We start from the raw sequence: 19363 nt of genomic DNA on the forward strand, positions 1-19363 counted from the left end.
CTTCCCGTATCCCTTTTTAAAGAAAATTTTCATAAGATAGGATGAGTACATCCTCCCTTATCTTGAATTTGAATTTTTTTATGATATTTAATAAAAAATTTATTATTACTACTTCAAGAATCGATCCATAAACCTCTCTCTCAATTAAAAATTTCGCTACCAACTCAACTATTGACTTGTTTTTATTTTTTTTATTTAAAAATAAAATCTTTAAATATTTAATTTAGTTTTTTAATAATGTACCAAAATTTAGGGCTATTACAATCCGTATTTTGCATGACATTGACCAGCAGATTAGAAGCCTGGTTCTGTAGGGTTTTTGGCACATCTTCCATCTATGGCAGAGCTTATCAAATTAAAGTTTGTATCTCACAATTGCTGGCCATACTTGTTAGTTGTAACGTGCATCGCGACATTTCAACCCAATGCACTAGGAACTTATGTTTTCGCCATGATTAGTTTTAGGGGTCATTTGGATGCCTGTAAGTTTTATTAGTTGTAAAGGGTCTACAGGTGTTTGGATAAGAAATTTCACTGTCAGTTAAATATAGCATGAGCTCACTTTCAGGTGGAGCTTATTTGCAACTTAGAAAGTTATAGGCATCCAATCGGATACTTGAAATAACTATATGCTTCGGCTACTTCTGTAGATTCAAGCAAACAAATTATAGCATTTGACTTTCAGGTTTTACTTACAAATTTGATTTAGGAAATACTGTGATGACCACTAGACAGATGTGGAGGTGGAATGATGATTTGACGGTGATGAGATGTTTGGATGATATTTTCTAGCTTAAGGATATTTGTATCTTTTGCAACCAATCGTTAGATATGGTACAATGTGTTATATTCATTATGATACATTTTGTACTTCAAATTACACAAACAATTTATGTAATGTTTTATTTGTTTCCTGTATTCATGTTTGTATGTAATGTGTGTGCTAGTTGAAAAATTGAAAGTGGAAGCAATTTCTTTTACTTTTTAGGTTTCATACTCTACATCACCAATTTGCACAGTACGCTTGGATTTTCATTTTGCACAAGTAGGGGCCATAGTTTAAGGATGCATATAGTTGTTATGATGGATTGTACTGTTGATGGCAAATGCTTAGTTGGTCTCTTACTAGAAGATCCTAGCCATTGGTTTTGTGTGACCTATTCTCCAGTGGATCATTCATGTTGAAACGTTTCATCTATTTTTTAAAAGCATTGTTTGGTAAGATACGTAGTAGAACTAGGATTTAGGACTGTCAATGGGTTGGGTTTGGGTTGGGTCCGATAGCACCCATACCCAGTCTAACCAGGTTCAGATCCTTTCTGGTCTGGGTCTAGATCTTGAAGACCTGGACCCAGATCCAATCAGTTTCAGGTACCCACCGGTCTTTGGGTTGAGGTTGAGTCAGGTTTGGGACAAATTAGAGCATTTAAATGGTTGGGCCCACCCAATGGATGGATTAGATCTCACTTTGAGACACTCATGGTGTGTTACTCGCAGGTCCATGTACTCATTGACAGCCTTATTGGATTAAACTTAATTCTGATTTTGGTAGGCACCCAACTCTCTAGTCGATTTGTGTCAGTAAGCTGTTCTTTCTGACACCTAATATCAAATGTTGGCTGTTTACTCTTTCATAACTTATAAAATTGTGATTATATGGAAGAAGGATCTGCTTTAGGGACAAGAATCTGATACGGAGGGTGTCAACCCCCAGGTCAAATAGCCCAACCTGCCTTTTGAGGTGGGTTCAGGCCAACCTAGAAATCTAGAAATGGGACACTTGAAGTGAATGGATCAGTCTTGGGTTAACCCTACCCGACCTGCCTGCCCATATAGGTTAATCAATGGATTGGGCAAGAGGACCTGACCCAACCAGACCTAAAATTTGATACAAAAGTATATATAATTTTCCCACTGTCTGGGCTAAGTTTTTCATTGCCTTAGTATTGCGTTCCATTCTTAAACCTGAGATGGGTCTTGGTGGGTTAGGTTGGGCCAGTTTAAGTTAAATGGGTTGGGTCAGGCTTGATGAATTTTTAAGTGGGTCGGGTTGGGTCAGAGGGTACATGATCATCAAGGGTGGCTCATGGTTGTGCCAGAATTCTTGGTCTATTTAGTAAATGGGATCAGGTTTGGGCTGACCCTGAACCCAACCCATTACCACTCCTAAATAGAATAGTTTAGGAATTCAAATTGCAAGTATGCTAAATTTCGGTGGAAATGAGAAAGTGCTAAAAATTGGTTTGCATTTGTAACATCTCGACAAGTTTACAGCTTTTATTGGGGTCCCATAATTAGATAGGTAGTTTACAAATAGATGGTTAAGACAAATCATGCCTTACATTCTCCTCAATCATCTAATCCCAAGGCAATGGTGGATCGGTTAGGATTGCATAATTGGTGTGATTTATGGCAACATGGGCCATTGGATTTTGGCTTTCCTAGGCGAACAACAATAGGCATCATATGGTCCAGTTGCACCCTAGGCTTAATAGAAACCACTATTTTGTGGGGCCCACCATAATGAGTGCATAACATCCAATTCTTCCGTAATGTGTGCGTGTTCTTATGTTCTACTTGGAACCCAAAAATCGGGCCAATTTAAAAACTTAGGTGGGCCACACGATTTAAAGTCAAGGCAAAAACCTCTAAAATCACATGGTGCTGCCCACCTGAGCTTTGGAATGATCTACCTTTCGGGACGTCCATTTATCATGTTGGTGTTCCCGTTCTGAAGGGATTGGATGGCATATAAAAGACATGGTGCGCCTTATCCTGTTGGTGTTCCTGTGCTGAAGGGATTGGATGGCATATAAAAGACTTGGTGGGCCAATAAAAATCTGAAAGTTTTTAACTGTGCCCCTGGAGTGTGGCCCACCTGAGTTTTGGATCAACCTGATTCCTGAGTTCCCAGGAGAACATGACGAACAGAATGAATGTCATGAACACATCACTGAGGGAAACAAGGTACAATGTACTAAATAGATTTTTGTGAAGTGCACACCAGAATATCCCCACCATGTGCATGACACTTGTACACAATAACCACGACCATTGATTGGATGGTTTATCATGTTCATAGTTCAAGTGATCCAACGATGGAGTCCATCCAACCATTGGCTGCAAATGACCAGTAAAAATAAAAAACAAAACCAACGGCAACAACGCAAAATCGTCAGAGGAACGTTCATTAAAAAGAGAAAACTCACAATCGATCGTGTGAACAGTCTTTGGGTTATGGCCCATCCTCCTGTTGACCTCCCTGAACAACCCTTGGGAACACCATATGCATTTCTAAAGCGTACAGTGCAGTCCACACGAGTTCATTTCATAACATCTTTTCCCTACTGTAAAATTGCTTGCAGCAACTTAATTATTGAGATGACCCGTCATTCAAAAACCTTACTAATATGCCCATCCTAACCATCAATTCTTGCCTTTCTCTTTAGTAGGAACCATTTAACTCTTTGTTCTCTTACTATCAATCTGAAGGCTACAAATCAAAAGTTTGAAAACCTTAGTTTTTACTTAAGTTTAAACAACGGACCATCCGCTGTCACGTCAATTAATTTCAGGAATTTTCTTTTACCTGATAAGACAAAATCACCCAAAACAATAAATTTTAGAAGTCAACCCACATTCTTGAACTTAACCTTATTTTTACCACCTTTTCATCAATTTTCATTCACACACATTACTTTTTTCTGAAAATGATGAAACCACCTATAATGGTTTGTATGCCACAGTATCCAGCCCACCTTAATGGTGGACAAGAGACGAGATGTAAAGGATCTTATCAGGTTGGGGATTTGATTGATGGTTCAGATTGTCAAAACTATCCATGAGTTGGGATTTTTTTTTTTTGGTACCCCCATCAAAGGAGAAACCTATCAAATAAACAGTTTGAATCATTAAAAATACACCAAATCCAACGGTTACAATAATCCTCAATTGGATTATTGTAGCATGTCAGGACGAATTGGGGCAAACCTCCCGACCGGAATCCTTTCAGGTTACAATACCTATTATTGTAGCATGTCAGGACGAATTGGGGCAAACCTCCCGACAGGAATCCTTCAGGTTACAATACCTGAGTCCTTGCAAGTTTTTTTTTTTTTTTTTTTTTTGGGGTTAGCTTGTGTTGAAACGAGGTATCCCACTCAGTCTGCCAGTTGAGCTATGAACCTGGGTGTGAGTCCTTGCAAGTTGCAGCACCGGATTTATATTTTAAAAAACACAGTTTTGCTTGCCCCAGCATGTTGAATATGTAAAATCCCCTCCACCCACCGGGTTCTGCCCTCGATTCTAGGATCCGAAGCAAAGAATCAAATAGATTCACAGCTCAGGTGGGCCACACCATAGGGAACAATGGAGATGGCATACAAATGATAAGTTTTGTGTTTTGGGCTACTATGGTGTTTATCTTTCATCAAATCCATTAATCAAGTATAACTCACTTGGATGAAGTAAAAATACAAAAGCCAACCTGATCAAATATCCAACAGGGCACATCATGTGAAGTAAGAAGTTTTAGGAGTAGTTTTACATAGAGCTGGGCAAGACCCGACTCGATCCGGTGGATCTGACTCGACTCGAACCGAATGCCAGGGTCGGATTCAGATCGAGTAGATCCACCCTGATCCGAATCCTGACCAAGTCAAGTTCGGTCTAGTTTGGGGGAGGTTAACTTTTCAAAAAAAAAAAAGTTTTGGGTGAGGTTAGCAAAGACCACACTTGTGTGGAGCTTTACCAATCACATGCACCAAAATAGCATAAGCGTGTGACGTTAGAGCTTTTCATCAAATGAACCAGTGTATACAAAACAAATGGATGTCTAGAAGAAAATTGTATCAGCCAATCCATTTCTTTTATATAGTCTTCGACCTGAGAAGCAAAATTGCCTGATTTTTGCACAAGAGCATCAAATTAATCTACGAGTCATGAGCCGAAATTGGGTTTGAGGGTGCATACTCTATATCCAAATTTCAGGGCGTGATAGAATGGTATCAGAGATTTTTTTTTTTTTTTTTTAATTAAATGACATGTGGGTTATGGTTGGAAAATGATTGGTAGGTTCCCTAAAATTAGAGACCCTAATTTAGGCATCCATTGCTTGGTAAAAAAAAATAATTTAAAATATTAAACTCATTAGAACCTTTTTTAGGTTTAGGACAACGTCTTCCCAAAATTTCAAGGTCCGAGGAAGGTGTTTTTAATATTCTAACAATTTTTCACATTGTACACTGAAAATCTGGATCAGTTTAGTGTCCCTAATCAAACTTAATCAAATTGTTTTTCAAAAAATTTCTGAATTTTTCTACAAGTCATGTACATACCCTTGGACAACCCCATAAAATTTTATGATAATCCAACTTGTATAAAAATTATAAAAATTAAAATAGTATGTTGTGATGATAAAAATGACTGTTAGACAACATGATTTTTCCTCCTTAGCATAGATGAAAACCTAAGTAAATGTAATGATTTTGATCTAAACCTTTATATATATATATATATATATAAAATAAAAATCCACTAGAGAGTCAGTTACCTATGTTCTAAATTTTAAGTAATTCTAATTTACGGTTTAAAGGTTAAAATTTCATAAATGATGATGTGTCTGTCAGTCTAAATTTGAAAATTTTCGCTGGTCATTTCGAAAGATGCAATACATAAGATCATTGATTGTTGTGATGTGTAAAATTTAGAAACCCAACCTAGGATTTCTTATTGATGATTTTAATGTGGAAACTAAATTTACTTGGAATATATATAATTTCAAAATATGAATTTGGACTTAGTTGAATTTTAAGGTAATATAAGTAATAGCGTCTTGCTGGACAACAATGGACAACAGAAATTATTAGAATTCAAAAACTCATAACTATTAAAATACAACTCCGATAAAGATGATTCAAAATCCTAATCAAAGATAGATAAGTATAAATTTAAATAAAAATAATTAAAAAATCTTAACTGATAGACACTATATTGATTCGGGGAGTTAGTGCAAATTAGTTAGAATTCATCCGTTTTGGACAATTTTGACTATGAGAATTTTTAATTTTTCTATAATGAACGGAATAACGTAAAATTTTACAAAGACACAATGAACTTATAATAAAATATTCATAAAAGTTTTGAAACTAATATGAAATCTCAAAGTACTAGAAAATGTGATAAAAACAGTAATCATCAAACGGATAATCAGTTTGTCCAAATCGATGTCATGTCGGTTCAACTAACAGAGTTTTTAATTTTGATTATTACCTTTGGTTAAATTAATATGTTTATTTAATGTATTTTGTTTAAGTTTTTTTTTAAAAAAAATTATTAAGTAAAAAAAAAACCCATAAATCTGTACTAAATTCCAATATTTCCATCGTATAGGATCATAAGCACATACTTAATGAATTTTTTCTTTACTTTTAAAAAAATTTAAAAAATAAAAATTTAGGTTCCCTTTGTAAGTTTATTGAAATATGATCTGAACTTATTAGAAATGCAAATATGGACCCCATAATATTTTAAGAATTTCTGCTCATCACATTTTGGTAGATAATAGAAATCACCTGATTTCAGGAAATCATACTAATTAAGTACAAGTCCAATTGAGGTGATTCAAAGGCTAGTTCGTATATTGATAAATTGAGTTTAAAAGTAATATATACATACATACATACATACATATATATATATATATATATATATATATATATATATATATATATATATATATATATATATATATATATATATATATATATATATATATATATAAATTCATAAATTTTCAATATCGATTTTTTTTAATTGATTAAAAAAAAAATCGTTTGTTTCTAGACAACCCTCACTGTCTAAAATTTTGAATCTTCTGTAAACCTTAGTTTCTGATTTTTTTTTTTTTTACATATTTATAAATTCATCACTAGAAAAACTAAGAGACCAATCCAGTGTATGTAGCTATCGATAATATCAGCATGATCAACGCCATTAAAATTAGAAAAAACTAAATTTGACATGCTAGTTTTCAAATCTCGAGGACGAGATTTTATTTTAAGGAGGGTAGAATGTAACACCCATATTTTTTTAAAAAAAAATAAACTTCAAATTTTTAATTTTTAATTTTTAATTTTTAATTTTAATTTTGAGTGAGAAAGAAATCCACCATCCTTCATCTTATATCTCTTTATTCAAAATCATCCCCGTATCTGGTATTTTCTTAATGAACTCTCTCCATTAAAAAGAGAGTGTGTGAGAGCAAGAATCCTACTAAAACTCGAAGAACTAAAGAAAGAAACTCGTAGAAAAAAAATGAAAGGGAGAGTGGAAAGGAGAGTTTTTTTATTTTTTTAATTCATCTATTCAGGTTAGAGTAATGTTTTTTTTTTCTTTTCTTTCTACAGTAGTAAATTTGGCATTGATGTACACATTGGACGGATTGGATAAATCAAACATTTGTTGTGTAGGTCTAATCTATCCATGTGGAAACGTACACTGATGCGCATGGCTTTAAGGCTGATGTGCAAAAGATGAAAATTTTTCCATAATGGACAACGATAAATATGATTTGCACAGTTTATGAGTGTTCTAAGACTCAATTATATAATATTTTTAATAATCAGACCAATTTGAAACCTCAATGGACCATACCGATCATCAATCTACCAAGATTCTTTCTTAATCTAAAGAAATTGAATTAAAACCAAAAGAGTAATTCTCTGTGCAAGTTACAACTTGGCATAGAGAATAATATGACATAATATGAATGCGTTATTAAATCATCACCATTCATTAGATTCTTAAGATTAAAATAAATTAAAATCTTAAATTCTAGACTGATCGAATCATTGGATGGGCTGCATCGATCTAAAGAAATTGTAGATAATGAATCATATGTTGATTTATTATGTGGAACCATTATATGGTTGAGATCTGACTTGATCACGATCGACTATCAAAATCCGTATATCAGATGATGATGCCATCTAGATTTGATGATCAATCTAACCATTTAGTAAGCCGCATTGACCAATCAATGTGATCATTAAAAATTATAACTAAGGTATGGATAGTCGGATCAAGATGATCATCGATTGTCCTTTAAAAATAATCAAGTGATAATCAATGATTGACTTTGATCCATCTATCAAAGATAATTCGAACCTTAAATTATCAAAGTAAATAAATCTCCAAAAATTCATGTAAATTATCATAAACTATATAAAAATTCAGAATTTCAGCTTTAAAATAGAATTTTCCGCAAAGTCAATGGGTTCTAGTATAATATTTCAGAATATTAATGCCGCCTGAACTTTTAGAAAATTTAGCTTTTAGGATTCTTACTGAAAACAACCCAAATTTGCAGAAATTCCAAGGGGTAAATTCTAACAACACCTTAATGTTTGAAATATTATTTTCTAATTTATGAATTCATTTAAATGAGACATATTAAATGGATTTAGATCAATCAAAGGTGGGCCCCATGATGTGAACTAGTAAGATTAAAAAATAATAATAATTTTCATTTATATGATTTTAGGAAATCCTAATTCAAATTAAATCATTGGTTCACAGAATCATCTTTACCTTATCAAGCTGAGTGATCCCAATGTGTTTCCCCTCCATCAAGTTAAAATAGATTGATTATTTGATATGTTGTATACTTATCCTAATGTAGTTGTCATGTACTCTTATTTGATTTGGATGAACATGTGATTTCTATTTTAATATAGTAATAATAATGTGATTTGATTAATGTGTTAGTATAATCAATTATTTGAGTTACTGTATTGATGCAACATATATGCTGAATTACTAATTGGACATGAATTAAATGATATAATGATATTACTAAATAGTATGTGATTGTTGATTCAAATTTGAAAATCAGAATAATCTATACAATGCATGATTCACGACTACTACTTTGTGCATCTATCATTTGCATGCACAACACGTGCTAAATTTCTAGGGGATCTTTCCGCATGGTATACTTGGTAGAATCGTTACCAAAAGCCCATTATACTAGTGGAAGCCTAGTCAATGAGTAGATGCGGGCCTTACATATGCTTAGTAAATTGTAAAAGCCAACCGAGAGGCAGATACGGGTTGACGGGTTTTCAACTTAAGCAAGTGGACGGATTCTCACTTGATGCATTGATGCATTTATGTATTGCATAATATTTAAATTTTCTTTCTTAACTTATATTCTTTGTGATTGTTATTCTATTCTAATTTGATGTGAAGAACCATGTCGGGACTTCTCACTAAGCATGTCCAGTTTATCCGATATTGATGTAAAATTGTATAGATGTGATTGAGGGTGAGCCGGTGGCTCAAGAACAGGAGTATGTGATTGAGCCGGAAAAAGACTTAAGAGACACGTGGCCCTACTTGATAGAGGAAGAAGTTCATACCCTATACCAACCATGATTATTACTTTAATTATATTTGATGTTCCTAGATTGTTAATTATTTCTTTTAAGATGTTGGACAAATGTTTATTTCATTTCATAAGACCCCAAATGGGAGGATCCTTAACTATGTTCATAATTGATGATTGGAATGGATGATATTATAAAATGCTGTTGAGTATAAATGAAACTTAGATATATGGTAGAACTACTAGCTAGGCAAATTTGTGTAAGCATATCTACTAGTTTAAGTACACTTAGTGTACGAGTCGTGAGCTGAAACTTGGGTTTGAGGGTTCACACTCTATATCTGAATTTCGGGGTGTGACATGAATGGAGTAGACCTTAAAAGTCTATAAAAAAATATAGTTTTAAATTGTTGAAATGTTGTTTCAGTTAGAAAATTAAATTAGTTTATATTCCTTCACTATGAGATGTGTGATTACATGTGGTATATGCATTTTCTACTTGATAAATAACTCATGATATAGTATTACTTGCTAAACATTACCTCATGTGGATTGTTTTGATACTAATCATTCAGGGTTTCAAAGAGATTTCAACTTCTTAGTCTCCATAGAGGGAGGCGTCACCCTTTAGATAGGTCATTTGACAATTCCCTAATAAAAATAAAATGAGGGCACCTTAAAAGACGGCTCATCAATTTGATCCAGGCGGCATTCAGATTAAAAAGATTAAGTCGACAAAGGGAGACGCTTGCAGACTCGCGTCTTCAAAGTATACCCCCAAGATCCCACCACCAGGTACTGCGAGTCTCGTTACAGTCATATCTAAGCCAAAATGAAAATCTACCGATAGTTTAGAATATTTATTTGATTTATTTACTTGATTTATCCATTTGATTTTCAGAATAAGTGTTGGAGACTAATTGAGCTATTGCTAAACTTATTTATTGAACATTATTTATCTATCTATTTATTTATTTTCGGATTGTGTGCTTTGAAATATATGCTCATTAATACAAATAATTATAATCCTCATCATCGCGCCTAAAAATAGCGGAGTGTGACACAAGCATTAATCAAGTAAGCCAATTCGAGGATGGGCCATAGCTTAAAGACTGCAATGGCAAGCAACCTTGTTCGCATGATCCATTGTGAGTTTTCTTTTTCCAATGAATGTCCCTCTGCTATATATATATGGTAAACTGCCCATTAGCGGCCAATGGTTGGACGGACTCCAATGTTCGATCACCTTGGCCTATCAACATGATGACCGGATCAATGGTCATGATCATCGTGTACAAGTACCATACATTGGTGGGGATATTGTGATGTGCACTTCACGAAAATTTATGAAGTACATTGTACCTTATGTCGTTCATGATGTGTGCATGACATCCATCGCCCATCACGTGCACACCACATGTTCTCCTGGGAACTTAGAAATCAGGTTGATTCGAAACTCAGGTAGGCCAAATTCTGGGGAATAATTAAAAGCTTTTAGATTTTTATTGGCCCACCTTGACATTTATATGCTACCCAATCCATTCAGAATATAAACCCCAGGAGGATGGACGACCCCAAAGGAAGATCATTCCGAAGCTTAGGTTTGTAGCACCATGTGATTTTAGAGATTTGAGGCTTGACTTTAAATAGTATGGCCCACCTAAGTTTTTGAGCTGGCCCGACTTTTGGGTAGAGCTAGGCATCGAGTCGAGTCGGACTGAGTTAGGGCTGACCCGACTTGATCCGGTTTTGAAATAGGTCTTTCTCGAACTTGACTTGACTCGGTACGAGTCTATCATGCCTAAACTGATCTGAATCCGAGTCTGGCCTGGACTAAATCGGACCGAGTTCGACCCGGTAAAAAGTACCGAGTCGGTTAGAGTTGGCACCGATTTGTATTGAGAGAGAGAGAGAGAGAGAGAGAGAGAGAGAGAGAGAGAGAGGTGGTGATGTCGGTGGGAGGGAGTGGAGAGGAGAAAGAGAAGGGAGGGTGGTTGCCGGGATTGGAAGAGGAGGATGAGGGAGGAAGAGAGAGTTTGGGATCGGTTCGAGATGAGTCAGGTACTCGAAACCGAGTCGAGTCAGTTTCGAATCGAGTCGAGTCTGACTGGATCAAGTTTCGGGTTGATTATTGGGTAACTTGAACTCGATTTGGTTTAAGTTCGGATTAGGTGAAGTCTACTCGATTCGGACCGACTCACCCATTTGGTTCAGATCAAGTCAGGTCCGAACGAGTCAAGTTAGTTGAGTCGAGTTGTCCCGTGCCCAGCTCTACTTTTGGGTGCCAAGTAGAACATGACAAGGGCCAGTTTATGGAAGAGTTGGATGTCATGCACACATTCTGGCGGGCCCCACAACTTGTGTTTTCTGTTAAGCGTAGGGTAGAAAGCTTTGCAGTGGATCTACACATGCGTAGCAGACTCCACCATATGATGCCTATTGTTGTTGATTGCCAGAATTGACAGCCTTGGAAAGCCAACACCCAACGGGTCATGTTGCCAAAAATCGCACTGATCATACGATGCTAACTGTTCAAACTGCGGCTTGTGATTGAATGGTTAAGGAGAAGAGAGGGCATGTTCTGTTTTCAGCATATATTTGCAAACCACCAATCCAATTACAGGGTCGCAATAGATGTGCGGTTTAGATAATTGGTTGTTCAGGACCCAATAAGAGTTGTAGACTTGTAAAAATGTTACTAATGCAAACCAATTTTTAGCTTTACTCATTTCAACCGAAATTTACCATACGTGCAATTTGAATTCCTAGACTATTTTTTCTATTTAGGAGTAGTAATGGGTTGGGTTCAGATCCGGTCAGGGTCAACCCAAACCCAATCCATTTTGATAAATGGGTCAAGAAGGGTCAAGAAATCTTGCGCAACCATGACCCTCACACCACCTTTCACCCTCTGACACAACCAGACCCACTTAAAAAAATCATCAAGCACGATCAAACCCAACCCGACCTAACCCATCTAATTGTAAATGGGCTCGACGGACACAACCTAACCCACCACAACCCAATTCAGGTTTAAGAATGGCATACAATACTAGGCCATGAACAATCCAGCTTAGACAGTGGATACATACATATGTAAATAATAATAATAAATAAATCACACTTTACTTCGTGCTTTTGTTTTGAATTTCGTCTAGTTGAGTCGGGTCCTCTGGCCCAACCCATTGATAACCTATATGTGCAGGCAGGTCAGCTAGGGTTAACCCAAGCCCAATATATTCACTTCAAATGTCACATTTCTAGCAAAAGAAATGGTGTTTCATAAGCCACACACATATAATAGAACCTATTTACACACCATGAGCGTCTCAAAGTGGCGTATTTGTGTGAGATCTAATCCATCCATTGTGTGGACCCAGCCATTTAAATGTGCTAATTTGTCTCAAACCCAACTCGAAACCTCAACCCAAAGACCCAGTGGGTACCTGACACTGATTGGATCCAGGTCCGGGTCTTTGAGATCTAGACCCAAGCTTGAAAGTGCCTGAACCTGGTTAGCTTGGGTATGGGGTACAGTAGGACCCAACCCAAACCTGACCCGTTGACAGCCCTAAATCCCAGTTCTATTGGGTCCCTTCCCAAACCAAACCTTGAGAAAACGGATGGAACCTTTCAACACCAACAATCCACGTTCAACGAAGAAAAGGCCATAGAAAGCCAATGGCTAGGATCTTCTAGCAAGGGGCCAGCTATGCATTTTCTATCAACAGTAGGATCCATCATAACAACCATATACATCCCTGAACCATGGGCCCCACTTGTGCAAGATGAAAATCCAAAGCACACTTTGCAAATTAGTGATGTAGAGTATGAAACCTAGAAAATAAAAAGAAACTGCTTCTCATTTCAATTTTTAACTAGGGCATCACATGCAGACATGCATACATGAAAATAATCAAACATTACATAGATATTATTTGTGTAATTTGAAGTAGAGAACATATCATAATGAATATTAGCACATTTTACCATATTGAATGATTGGTTGCAAAAGATACAGATATCCTCAGCTAGAAAATATCATCCAAACATCTCATCACTATTGAATCACCATTCCACCATTCTCCACATCTGTCTAGTGGTCATCACAATATTTCCTAAATCAAATTTGTAAGTAAAACCTGAAGTCAAATGCTAGAATTTGTTTGCTTGAATCGATAAAAGTAGTCGAAGCATATAGTTATTTCAATTGGGTGTTTGGATACCTGTAACTTTTTAATTTGCAAATGACTTCCATCTGAAAGTAACCTTATGCTATATTGTAACTGACGGTGAAATTTCTTATCCAAACACCGGACCAACCCCTAAAACTAATCATCAAGAAAACAGAAGTTCCTAGTGCATTAGGTTGAAGTGTCGCGATAAACTTACAACTTACAAAAGTAGGGCTAGCAGTTGTGGGATAAAAACTTTAATTTGATAAGCTTTGCCATAGATGGCAGATGCGCCAAAAACTTTACAGAATGAAGCTTCTAATCTGACGGTCAATGTCCTACAAAGACAGATAGGAAATGAATATAAATATTAATTGTCAAGGAAAAAAGATGGCCAAAAATTGGATGGCAATGAACTTCTGATTAGATTTGGTTGGGTCATAACAAAAAGAGAACTTGTAAAATTATAGAAATATTACTAACACAATCCAAATTTAAGCTTGGGATGTGAAATTACTATTCTGAACTAATATGGCGTTTCAAAGAATGGATTGACTGCAAGCAAATCCAAATGTACTGGCTCCTTGAAGAGTTCTCTACCAATGACAAAAATTACGCTACCACAGTTAAAGAGTTGCACATGCTGTAAAGGAAAATATCATATACAAGGATTGAACATATCAATACCAAATTAAGTAAACCTGAAACAGTTATTTCTTAAGCCCACAGGTGTGTGGAGCTGTGCCCGTCCCACATCTAACAGCACATGACAATATGAAAGATGTAAATGAGATCCCAGCTTTCCATAATTCCATTAGATGAACCAAATTGATTGGATGTTCTTGTGCAAAAATCAGGCAGTTTTGCTTCTCGGTTGGAGACAATATACAAAAGAAATGGATGGCTGATACAGTTCTCTTCTAGACATCCATTTATTTTGTAGACAGTGGTCCATCTGATGGAAAACTCTTACCTTACACTCTTATGCTATTTTGGTGCATGTGGTTGGCAAGGCTCCACACAAGGTGGTCTTTGCTAACCTCACCCATTTATTTTTTTAATTTTTTTTAAAAGTTAACTAACCTCACCCAAAACTTATGCTTTGGGTCCAAGAATCAGGTTAGTCATAGATCTGGGGAGCCAAACCTATGCAGAAGAAGTGGACAGTCAGCATTTAATGTAAATGTGTGGCCATCAGATGAGTGGACAGACCTGAATTCTGCACAAGGAAAGCCATATAGTGGCTTGCACCTGATGAGCAGCTTTGCATCCATGTAAGCATTTTGGACCCCCGAGCCTACACTATAAATAGTTGCTCCCACTTTAAATAAGCATCTTACATCCAAAGATTAATACATTAATACAAGTCAAACATTACGGTAACTCTTTGTTATATTGAAGCACTGAAGATTGGTAAGGGGTAAAAAAATCCAAACATTCTCATTCTACAATTTGAAAACATCAACCAAATATCTTATGCTATTCAAAAATGAGGTAGCCAAAATAGGAACCATAAAATAGAACAAACTTTCAGTGGATTTCTGACGCAGGGATGAACGTGATGAGGATAACTACCCCGAATCCACGGAGCTTCTCTGGACTCCTCACAGAGACTTCTCGAATCCACGAGGAAAAGAAAGCAGAAAATAGAAATAAATTCTAATAAATTCGAAATTGATTAATTGATGAATAAAAATGAGTTCACAACCCTTTAAATAGGGCTACCAAGCAATGGGAAAGAAATTAGAAGCAAACTACAACTCAAACTCTTAGAATCCGCGACTTACTATAAATAGTAAACTTACTATTTATAGACGGTCGTGATGTCTACTAGTGCGCAAGGTTTTCGGCCAAAAATAGTAAGTGTCCTATTTGGCTTCACCAAACTGTTCTCCTAATTATTCTAAGCTCTTTTCACGTTGGGCGCAACTCCTAAAGCCCGACGGATGAAGAGTTATAATCAAACTAAAACTTACTATTTATAGTAAAAACGAAATTAAAACAGGGAAACGACCGTCAATCCAGGGGTTTTTCGCAATTTCGGGCTGCGCAACCCGGCGTAGCGGGGTTGGTTGGCTTCAGTAGCTCGTTCTACCCCAAAATCATATATTTTACGTCAGATAACTCATTCCGGATTGCAAGATACGCCCGATTTAAGGTTCGATGGTCTGGATCACTTCTGTCGTCGACCGGGCCTTTTCTGATCCATCTTGGCCATGTAATTGTCTGCGACCCGCTCTACATCAGTCTCCTCCACTTCAAAAGAACCCGTCCTTGAGTTCTCGTCATGCTCTGGTTCATGATACTCGGTCAGGTCCGCGACATTGAAAGTCTGTGAGATTGCCATGTCATCTGGAAGATCAACAATATAAGCGTTATCATTAATCTTTCGGATGATTGGGACGGGTCCAATCTTCTTATTTTTCAACTTGTTGTATGTCCCGGTCGGAAATCTCTCTTTGCGCAGATGGACCATAACGCGGTCGCCCACCTCGAACACTTTTTGTCGCCGATGCTTGTCCGCTTGTTCCTTGTACTTCTCGTTCGAGGCATGTAGCTTGGTCTACACTTACGCATGGATGCCCATGATCTTGTCTCGCCATATGTTCTGCCGCAATGCTCGTGCTGGGTGCTTGGGCGGAGGGACCAAGTCAAGTGTGTGGCGAGGCACTCGTCCGTATATAACTGGAATGGTGATCTCCCTATTGAGCGGTTCACCATGTTGTTGAATGCAAACTCGGTGAGACAAGGCCAAATTCCACCGCTTTTTCTCCTGAAATACGGCGAAGGAGGTTTCCCAACGTGCGATTCACAACTTGAAACTGCCCATCAGGGTGGTAAGCACTGCTGAATTGAAATCGTGTATCGAATCGATTCCATAAAGTCCGCCAAAAGTGGTTAATGAACTTCGTGTCACGATCGGAAGTAATGGTCTTGGGGACCCCGTGTAGCCGTACGACCTCCCTGAAAAATAAATTCGCCACGTGTGTTGCATCGAGGGTCTTCTTGCATGGGATAAAGTGCGCCATCTTAGAGAAACGATCTACCACCACGAACACCGAATCCATGCCACGTTGTGTTCGTGGGAGACCAAGCACGAAGTCCATTGATAAATCCTCCCAAGGACCGTCAGAATGTAACGGGGTGTAGAGGCCCGTATTCGGAGATTGCCCTGGAGGTCCGACAAACATGACAACGTTGTACGGCTTTTCCCACATCACGTACTAACCACCTATGACAATACCGCTCTTCCACAAGAGCTCGCGTCTTGTCTCGCCCCAGTGTCCACCAAGGCCACCTCCATGTAGCTCTGAATAATCTGCTCCCTCGAGAGAACTTTGGGGGATGCATAATCGATTCCCTTTGAAGAGAAAATTGTCTTGTATATGAAGGTCATTGGGATGACCTTCTTCACACTTCATCCAAGAATCTTTGAAGTCCTCATCTTCGGCATACAGCTCCTTGAGATAGTCGAAGCCGACCACCTCGTTGCTCATTGTAACTAGTAGTGATGCACGACGGCTAAGTGCATCACCACCTTGTTCTCACGCCTCGACTTGTGCTTCAGAACGAATGTGAATTCCTGTAAAAACGTAACCCATCTAGCATGCACACGCTTTACGTTAGTCTGACTATTAATAAACTTTAATGCTTGATGGTCATATACAGAACAAACTCTTTTTGAATCAGATAATGCAGCCAATGTTGCACCGCTTGAACAACTACGTACAACTCAAGCTCATAAGTCGACCACTTCTTTCGGGCTTCGCTGAGCTTCTCGCTATAGAAGGCTACTGGCCTGCCTTCCTGTGATAATACTCCTCCAATTCCGACGTATGAAGCGTCACACTCAACCTCAAACAATTTGTCGAAATTAGGAAGCACCAAGACCGGTGTTGTAGACAAACGATGCTTGATCTCATGAAAGCTCTTATCAGCTTTATCGGTCCACTGAAACGGGCCTTTTTTCATGCAATCTGTTATAGGCGCGACTATGGTGCTAAAATCTCGCACAAATCGCCGATAGAAAGTCGCCAACCCATGAAAACTCCTCACCTCATGAATGTTTGTCGGGATCGGCCATTCCCTAATAGCTCGCACCTTTTCATCGTCCACACGAATGCCTGTGGATGTTACAACAAATCCTAAAAACAACAGGCTGTCAGTTAAAAAACTACACTTCTTCAAGTTGAGGTACAACTTGTTAATTTGTAGGACCTGTAGCACCTGCCTGAGATGTTTCCTGTGCTCCGCCTCATCCTGGCTATATATGAATATGTCATCAAAATATACTACCACAAATCGGCCAGTGAATGGTTTTAGAACTTGATTCATTAAACGCATAAAAGTACTTGGTGCATTCGATAGGCCGAAGGGCATGACCAGCCACTCATACAACCCTTCCTTGGTCTTGAATGCCGTTTTTCACTCATCACCGGGTCGAATACGAATCTGATGGTACCCGCTCCTTAGATCTAGTTTAGAGAACACCTTGGCCCCTTCTAACATATCGAGCATGTCGTCCAACCGTGGTATTGGAAACCGATATTTGATGGTAATTTTGTTGATTGCTCGGCTGTCGACACACATGCGCCAGCTTCCATCTCTCTTTGGCGTTAATAATGCTGGTACGGCACATGGGCTCATGCTCTCTCTCAAGAGACCCTTACGGATCAATTCCTCCACTTGCCCCTGAAGTATCTCACACTCCTTCGGACTCATCCGATAATGAGGGAGATTGGGCAGGCTAGCCCCGGGGACGAGGTCTATGTGATGTTGGATGTCCCTCATGAGGGGCAATCCATCAGGTAAATCCTCAGGCCAGACTTCTTTGAATTCGTTTAGCAACAGTCTTAAACTTGGAGGGATGTTTGAAGGTTCCTCTTCCTCACCCTTTACTATTACGGCGTATACCTCGCCAGTTTCCTTGGATTCCTCCATGAAATCCCGAATGGTCAAGAGGGAACTCCCCTCCACTTTAGAGGCTTCAGGGTGGTTCTCTGGTGCCATAGGGGCAAGGATTATTTTTCGACTATCCTTGACGAATACGTAGACATTATCTCGTCCCCGATGGGTCGCATCACGGTCCGACTGCCAGGGTCGACCGAGTAACATATAACAAGCTTCCATATCGACCACGTCACAAAGTATTTGATCCTTATAATTTTTGCCAATTGAAAACGAGATAGTGCATTGTTCAGTTACCTTGGTCTCATTCACCTTTTTTATCCAGCCAATAGAGTATGGGGAAGGATGCTTCATCGTTGGTAGCCGCAACTTGTCCACCATTACTCTCGAGACGATATTTTCGCTACTACCACTGTCTATGATCACATCACAGACCTTTCCGTTGACGGTGCACCGAGTACGAAATATATTGTGTCGCTGTGGATGTAATTTCTTTCGTGGGGCATACAGTAATCGCCTCACAACTAGAAATTCGCCACGATCCTCGCCCGTCACTTCATCGCCACCTGCTGTTTCTTCAGTAGTTTGTTCATGTTCATCAAAGCGATGGTCTTCTTCTGCGGCCTCATATTCAGTGCCCCCTTCGTTTATAGTCAAATGCGCTGCGGGACGTTGAGGACAAGTGTTTGATAAGTGGCCTGGTACAACAGTAATAATTATTCGACCTTGGCCGAGTATAAGGATTTGGAATCCTACTCGGACCTGCTGTTGTGGGTGCTGCACGTTGAGGTCTGGATGAGCCGCTCCCCGTATCACGGTTTGCGGTTGTAGGAAGTTGAGGTACTGGATCTTTTCCTCGTGGCAACACTGGATCCTGCGTGGGACCCGTCATGGG

At 38.1% G+C, this 19363-nt stretch overlaps 1 long non-coding RNA gene across 2 annotated transcripts; it reads left to right on the forward strand.

The window, feature by feature from the left end:
- The first annotated feature begins 263 nt into the window (after nt 1-263).
- Nucleotides 264-980, forward strand: LOC131258233 (uncharacterized). Of its 2 annotated transcripts, none has more exons than XR_009178000.1 (2): nt 264-390; nt 710-980. It is a non-coding gene; the product is annotated as an uncharacterized LOC131258233 (long non-coding RNA). The 2 variants fall into 2 exon arrangements; XR_009177999.1 differs by having other exon boundaries at nt 281-390; nt 686-980.
- The last annotated feature ends 18383 nt before the right edge of the window (nt 981-19363 follow it).

The sequence above is a fragment of the Magnolia sinica genome, chromosome 10, assembly GCF_029962835.1.
Source record: "Magnolia sinica isolate HGM2019 chromosome 10, MsV1, whole genome shotgun sequence".
Classification (NCBI taxonomy): Eukaryota; Viridiplantae; Streptophyta; class Magnoliopsida; order Magnoliales; family Magnoliaceae; genus Magnolia; species Magnolia sinica.